The sequence below is a fragment of the Cervus elaphus genome, chromosome 32 (genome assembly GCF_910594005.1).
Source record: "Cervus elaphus chromosome 32, mCerEla1.1, whole genome shotgun sequence".
Classification (NCBI taxonomy): Eukaryota; Metazoa; Chordata; class Mammalia; order Artiodactyla; family Cervidae; genus Cervus; species Cervus elaphus.
Window position 1 is genome coordinate 40,708,937 of NC_057846.1, and position 8,310 is coordinate 40,717,246.

General features: G+C 47.9%; 1 non-coding gene across 1 annotated transcript; it reads right to left on the reverse strand.

Moving 5' to 3' along the window:
- Positions 1–3,160: 3,160 nt before the first annotated feature.
- On the reverse strand, positions 3,161–3,267 carry LOC122688143. Its single transcript, XR_006339361.1, has one exon. It is a non-coding gene; the product is annotated as a U6 spliceosomal RNA (small nuclear RNA).
- Between the last annotated feature and the right edge of the window lie 5,043 nt (positions 3,268–8,310).

Sequence of the window (8,310 nt, forward strand, 5' to 3'; positions counted from 1 at the left end):
AAAAAAAAAAAGAAAAAAAAAATTTAATAGAAACGTTGGAAGAGGGCAATGAAGAGGTCACCTAGAAAGTAGAACAAAAAGACAAAGAGTCAGAGAACAGTAGAGAAGGGATAGGAGAGGGAAAGATGGGGGAGTTTGGGATTAACCGATGCAAACTAACATTTACAGGATAGATAAACAGCAGAGTCCTACTGTATAGTCAATATCCTATGATAAACCATAATGGAAAAGAATATGAAAAAGAATATATGTGTACATCTGAATCACTTTGCTGTACAACAGAAATTAAACACAGCTTTGTAAACCAACTATACTTGAGTAAAATTTTTTAGAAAAAGAGTAGAGAAAAATAGAAGAAATTTAGAGGGCAAATCCTTGAAGTTCAATAGTCGAACAAGAGGAAGTTCAAAAAAGGAGACCAGAGTGAGGAAAAGGAGGAAATTTTTTAAATAGTGTATTTATCTATTTGGCTGCACTGGGTCTTTGCGGGCTTTCTCTAATTGTGGCAGGTGGGGGCTATTCTTCACGGTGGTGAAAAGGCCTCTCATTGTGGTGATTTCTCTTGGTGCGGAGCACAGGCTCTTGGGCCCTTGGGCTTCAGTAGTTGCGGAATGTCAACTCATAGTCAGGGTGCACGGGCTTAGCCTCTCCACGGCATGCGGGATCCTCCTGGACCAGGAATGGAACCCATGTCTCCTGCACTGACAGGTGGATTCTTTACCCCTGAGCCACCAGGGAAACCCCTCCAGCTAAAATTCTATCTTCAGCCAAACTCCAGGAGAGAAGAGTGAATTTTCAGACAGTCAAGGTCTCAGAATCTTTACTCTCATGTACTCTTTCCCCAGAAGCTCCTAGAGGATCAAACCCACAAAAAAGAAGGTAGGAGAAAAAAGACAAAGTATCCAGCACAAGAAAAGATGGCATCATCAGGCCGATGGTCACCCAGCAGCTCCCGACAAGGGGCTGGCCCAGATGGGAGGTCCCCAGGCAGTGGGAGAGACTTCCTCAAGTGATTTCAACCAAGTGAGAGGAGAACGCTTTGGGAAGAGTTGGGGGTTGGATTAATGATGAGGACAGAGAAAACTCAGGGAACAGAGAAGAGAGTCACAATACAAATTTCGATGCAACCAAATGAAAACAGTACTGGGATGATGTGGGGTTCGGAAAGCCGAGTTTTTGAGGGGTCGGCAGTGGTGTTGGAGGAGGACTAACTCATATTTTCCATGGTGGGAAGTTGATGGATGATTAAAGCTGAAAAGTCTAGGACCAGCATTATAATCATGTGATTTAGAAGTATGAGGGCAACTACTATATGTATCAGCTCAGATCATTGAATTTGTTGTTTCTGGAGGATGGGGTATGGGGAGCGGGAAGTCTTGGGGATATTGCCGTTTGGGCATATCAACCCGCTCCAGTATTCTTGCCGGGAGAATCCCATGGAAGGAGAAGCCTGGCTGGCTGTGGTTCACGGGGTCGCAAAGAGTTGGACACGACTGAAGCGACTGAGCGTGCAGGCACGTTGGTCTGGTTTTAAATATACCTTTTAAGTTTATCTCCCTCAAGTCCATGGGCAAGGCGCACCCACTAGCTGCATCACCCGGGCTCTTCAGAACCCTTAAGATCTGGGCCATATCTCCAACAGGCTTTCCTTAGGTGGTCTGGAGGGAAATCTAGGCTTCAGGATTTTAAAACATTTTCCCAGAGGAGTCTAAATGTCAGCCACCTTTGAGCACCACTCAAGAAAAGAAAAGGTGGGCGTACAGCTTTGATAGAAATTAAAACTAACTTTAAAAGAGATGAATACAGAAATAAAGCACACAGGATAGTTTTGAGCACTCTACCGTTCAATATATTAGTACTCCCAATGGAGGTCGGGGTGTGGGGGGGAGTCCCAAAAAAGGATGGCCTGAGATGCTCAAGGCGGATGCCACTCAAACCTTCCAGAATTTGATTCTTATCAGTGCCCTCCCCCCAACCCCAAACACACTCATCTCAACCTGAAATTCCTTTAACAGAGGAGAGCTTTTCATAGGGGGTTATGGCTAAAACAGAATACCTGGGAAATGCCAGAGGATTAACTTTACACGGAGGTGTGAATGGCATGCATCTGATCCTTCCTTGGAAGGGTCAAAGGGCAGAGGTCATGAGAGTAATGAGAACCCGTGTTGGAGACCAGGGGAGGAGGAGACTTGAGGTGGGGGAGGGTGAGAAAACGGAGACGAAACAAAGAAGTCAAACTCCAAGTCCTTTTTATCGAATTCCAGACAAATGGCCTCTCCCTCTGCTTTCCAATGAGACCCTCTAAGGAGCCAACGTGAGTCTGCATGTTAATTAAAGTCCCGGGCTGGTGACTTTCAGCAAGGAGCGTCTCTGTACCCTATTCTCTCTTCTGGTCCCTGGGTCACCGAGAGCTGTGTTCCAGCCCCTGAAGGAGGGCGGCTGCCTGCCGCTTTGGGTCACGTTAGAAGAATGGCGTTATTATGCCGGCCGACATCACTATCTTCCCCGACACATCTACAGGTGTACCCTTCTTACGGTGCCTCTCACAGGCCTCTTTTCTCCCCTCTGCTGTTGGCCTCTTATGGATATAGGAGCCTGCCTGTTATTCACCACGCGGTGTATTGTTACCCTCTTTGATTTGCTGTTGTTTGAACCAGATGCTGTCTATCGTGTAGCATTTAATCCCTTGAAAGGTTGAAGGATGCAATTTACGTGAATGATGGCTCCTTATAAGAAGGCAAAGTCATATTGTACTTCATGCTTATCTGGAGTAGATTTCCCTGTCTCCACTCCCACCCTGACCAAGAGATTAATGAATCGAGAAGCGCAGTTTGGTGGCTTGAAACTGACTGCCCCCTGGGAAATGCCAACACATTCCAGTGATCACTAGGCGTCTAGAGGGTTCCGCTGCTGGTTTCTCCTTTCTGCACAGAGCTTTATCCACTTCAGCTCTATCCTGCATCATAAATCGAGGGGAGGATGAAGCTCGTCTAGAGACATAGTCCTCTTCCTCGTGGCATCCCAAATGTCTTACAGGAACCGACACGGTCAGGAGAGGTTGCTTTTAAAATAAACCTCTGTATGTTGAATCATTTATATATTTTGAATCATTTCCCCCCCCATTGACTTTTATTCAAATTTTTATTTATTTATTTATTTTTAAAATATGGAACGCTTCATGAATTTGCGTGTCATCCTTGCGCAGGGGCCATGCTAATCTTCTCTGTATTGTTCCAATTTTAGTGTATGTGCTGCCGAGGCGAGCACTCAAATTTTTAGATATATTGCAGATGGAGTTGACATGATAAATAAAATTGCCCTTCAAATTATTCAACTAGCTTTTGTTTTAAGCCTACAAAAAAAAACAAGTTGAAAAAAATATCCCACTAGGATGAATGAATCAGAGAAGCTCAGTATAGAAGTGGAACACTCAGATCAATGGGAGACAATGGCCTTTATTAATTCTTATAGATGCTACAGTTAAAAGTTAAGTTGCATCCTCTGAAACCTAAGACACTACACTATACAGACATCAGATCACTCTAATTACCAGCATCAGAGAAAAACACATTTTACACAAATAAGCCTAAAATGAAGAAAGCACTTAAAACAGTGCCCAGCACATAGGAAACACAATACACTAAGTCTCCGTCATACAAATGAATTCTGTTCTGAAAGCCTGTCCCTTAAGTCCAATCTGTTGGTAAGTCCAACATACGTACCTTACATAATTGGCTATATAGCACTGTACTGTAATAGGCTTGTAATGTGTTTTGCACAAGTAATACATAAAAGCAAACACACACAAAATAAACATTTAGAATCTTATGGTACAGCACCTTGAAAGTTGTAGTAGTACAAACAGCTGGCATCCAGGGGCTGGCATCAAGCGAACAAGAGGTGGAAGGAGGCAGAGCTGAAGAATCGCCACCAGCAGTAGGAGCCGAAGGACAAGCTTCAGGGTCACTCACGCCTGATGTTGACGCCATGAACGTTTGCATCGTGAAAGTTCATAGCTTGAAAGGTCACATGTAGGGGATTTACTGTAAACACTTTTACTTATATTTTACTTGATTTTAATGCTGGACCACCGTGGAAGTGTTGGATTGAGCCTCCACCCTCAGTCCCCATGGTGAGGGCCCAGACCCCACGCAGGTCCTGAGGATACAGGGCTCCTGGATTCACCAGGGGGAAAAGACATAGCCCCTAAAGAATGAGCAATCCATTCCTGGGGGTGTTGGGAGAGGCTGGGGATTTTCCCAAAGGATGGAACCTTCCTTCAGCCTTGGTCCTGAAAACTGAGGAGGTGTTTATAGGAAGGGGCCCCGGAGGAGGGCTTTTCCAAGCAAATGGAGCAGAGTTTGCCTAAGCACGAGGGTATGACGGTAGCTGGAAATCGTCGTGAGAAGGAAGGATAGGTTTCAGAGAAGAAGGATGTGTGATGAAACTGGAAGGCAAGCAGTAGAAACTGAAGAGTCTTCAGTGCTTCTTGAAGGAGTCTGGACTTTACACCGTAGAAGGGTTTTCAGTAGAAGGAGTGTTTGTCTGTGTATCTGGTGTGTGTGGACTGTCTCAAATCACCGTAGCCATTAAGGCTTTCTAGAGATTAAGGGACAATTCAAGAGAGGATTGGAGGTTAGATGAACAAGTTGAATATTAGAATCACAGTCAAGAGCAGCCCCATAATCCAAGGACGAGGCAGATAGCAAAGATAAAAGAAGGAAGAAGTTAAGGAAAGGGGAAGTCCTCCCGGAAGGGAGAGGTCGGGTGTGATGGGGTGGAATCTTGGAAATTATGACTGATGCCACTTCCAGGGTGGAGGAGACAGAGAGCGGTCCCCTTACACAATGTTGGTCAAAGATCCCCTGGCTGGGTGTCGGGGAGGGGGGAGGTGCAGGGGTGCGGGTAGGAGAAGAACAAGCCTCGTGAAGGCGCAGACTCTTGGGCCTTGCCCCAAGCTGGAGAATCAACACGTACAGCTCACTCTACCCAGGATTCTGGGGCATCCTAAAGTCTGAGGATGGGTTATCTACATTCAAGGTAGAGAAGGAATGGGTATCAAGAGAGATACACACATCAGACGCTTGCCAGTCAGGGGTGGCCCCCAGCTGAGAGACAGCCTGGATCCTGAAGCCTGGACGCTGTGTCACTTGGACAGAGAGGACTCCAGGCCTCTGCCCCTCTGGTCTCTGTGTGATCTGCATCCTGGTCTGTTCACGGTCTTCTCAGCTGTCTCAGAAGACAGCTCTGCACTCTTCTGGAAGTCCAGGAAGAAGAGAAAGGGCCCAGAACTGTGTGGTTCTGGCCACCACACATCTCTCACTGGCCGTGTGGCCAGGAGCTGATCGCTTGACCTCTCTGAGTTTCGAGTTTTCAGAAGGAGGCATTGGAATCTGCAGCAGCTGCCTCACCCAGCTGCGGGGCCAGAAGCTTCTCTGTGATGACTCCAAGCGTTTAACAGCAGGATGGGCATCAGAGGAGCTCCTGGGGTCTTGGGGGAGGTCTAAGATTTGACCTGAGCAGAGGGTGAATGAGGGTATATTTTGATACATATATATGTGCATTTTACGGTGTGTCAATTATACCTCAAATTTTTTAAAAAAGAAGATAAAACATCTTAGTGAAGAGTAGTTGGCCCTGTTTCTGCCTGCAGTGCGGCTTCAGCCTCTGGGTAGAGCCCAGTCTGGGCCCGGAGTGTCCTGGGCTGCAGCTCCCTTCTTCCCAGATGCTCAGAACCCGCTGTCTCAATGCATGTGGAGTAAAGCAAGGGCTTCCCACGTGGTGCCAGGGGTAAAAAACCTGTCTGCCAATGCAGGAGACATAAGAGACGCCGGTTCCATGGGGAAGATCCCCTGGAGAAGGAAATGGCAACCCACTCCGATATTCTTGCCTGGAGAACCCCGTGGACAGGGGAGCCTGGTGGGCTACAGCCCACGGGGTCACAGAGAGTCAGACACAACTGAAACGACTGAGCACATACACACACCTTTGGCTTTTGGAGACCAACCGGGGGGCCTGAACTACAGGGAGCAGAGACTCCAAACCAGGGCTGAAGTAATGATGGGAAACGCAGCCAGAAGTGAACACAAGGAGAGCAAAGGCCCCAGCACCCTCTGGCCGAGGGGCTTGAGAATTTCAGAACCAGGTATCAGCTCACCCATTGCGCCCTTTGAAAAGGGGGCGTTACTGCGGGGAAGTCTTGGAAGACAGATGCATGTCCCAGGCCCAGGGCTTCTGCAGCCCTCAGATTTGCACTTGACCCCTGTCCGGGAGTGTCATTTCCCGTTGGCTCCCCTAACGGGGCTCTCTGTTCAGACTGGGGGTTCTGGCGGCGTTGCTGCCTGGCCGCGGCTCAGCGTCCTTAGATATCCACAAGAAAAACACAGCTTTTCTCTCTGAGCCATGTGACCTCCCCGGGTGGAACAGAACAGTTACCTAAGAGTTTACGGGACAAACATTACAAACCACCTCCCCGGAGGGGGTGTCAGAGGCCGGCAGGAAGCGTGGAATCTAAGCGGCCACCCTTCCTGCAGAGATGCTGAGAACAGAGGATCCGGGCCCACGCTGTCTGCCTCCGGAGGCCAGGACCCCGTGGAGGGAGAGAGAAAGAGGTGAGTGAAACCCCAATCAGTCCAAGAGCCAGGGAAGAGGCGTCCACTGCTGTTTCTCCTGGGAGCTGCAGGGGTGATTTCAAATTCCTCTTTAGGGCTGCTGTAATTAAGACAATAACTCAAAAGTCTTGGAAAGGGAAGCCAACGTGAAAAGTTAAGGACCTTCGCCATCCAAATGTTCGCTGTACTTTCCCGCCTGTTCCAAGAGAGGGGACTTTCTATACAAAGGAACAAGGGACATCCTGGATGTGAATGAAGAGCAGCACCCCCTGTGCCCCGCCCGCCCCCAAGCATCCATTCAGCATTCCAACCTTTTTCCTCTGAAAGTCAAAGTGTTAGTCACTCAATCCTGTCCAACTCTTTGGGACCCCCATGGACTGTAGCCTGCTGGGTTCCTCTGTCCATGGAATTCTCCAGGCAAAGATACTGGAGTGGGTATCCATTCCCTTCTCCAGGAGATCTTCCCCACCCAGGGATTGAACCGGGGTCTCCTGCATTGCAGGCAGATTCTTTACCGTCTGAACCACATGAGAAGCCTTCCCCCTAGCAGAGCAATAGCTCTCCTTCAAAAGAGCTCAGAAACACTGGCTTCCTCTCTCTACTTCCAGGGCGCTCTGAGAGTATAAAGTCTCCTCCTGGGACTCCAGGGGCTCCCACCTTTCTCTGACGGGTTGGAGGGCTTGGCTCATCTTTTATTACCAGAATGCGAATCCCATAGTCACCGTGTTCCCGCCGTTGAGTTGGCTGACCCCTGTGAAATGGCGATTTTCATCAGAGAAATACCGTGAGCTTACAATGACATTCAGAAGGTTGTGATTCCAAACCGCGGGAGAAAAATAGTTCAGAGACAGTTAGCCGATAGAAAATGGTCTGGGCCTTCTGGGAACAACAGACAAGTTCCTGGTTCCCCTTCCAGGGAAGAGCCAGGGGTACAGGCCACCAGCATGTCTGGGGGCGGGGGTTGGGAGCAGAGGGTGGGGGCAGAGATGAATTTCATGTGAGTTGCCCCACTTCCGCCCCTCACAGTCTCCACTGGCTCTGATTCTGGACCTCAACAGCTTCTTCATATACATGCCCACACACACAGACACACTCATGCCTTCCACCCATGTCCATGGTCTGGGGCTGCACTAACACCATGAAGTGTCAGCAAGCGGATTTTACAAACACTCCCTCCCAGCTGACAGCCTGATGTCTGAAAATGTTACCTACTCTGTGTCCCTACAACACTGTCAGTTCACTCGATTGCGTAATCATAGACGAACGTGTCTTACTGCAGTCTCCTGTTTTCCTTCTCGTGTTGGTAACACAGTCTTAGGGCTGGTTTTAAGACCTCTGGGATAAGATTGATGCCAAAGTACCCAGTGTTTCCATTCATCCAAGGAGCAGGCTGCCTGCAAAACATGTCTAAAATTATCCCTAATTCCAAGTCCTCTCTACACAATCAAGCTCTCCAATATAATAATTCCAAAACCTTTCTTGATTCCTGCTTTTAATAAAGTACATTTACAGAGGATATGAATTCCAGATTTGATTTCAGACTCTAGGGATGTATATTCCTCTTCTGGAACTTGTATATCCGGTCCTGGGGAAAAAAAAAAAAAAAGAAAAGGGAAAGAGAGAAAGAGAAAGAGAGGGGGAGAGAGTGCAGAGCGTAACAAGCATTCCTTGTATTTCTTCTGTCTTTTGCCCACTGAGC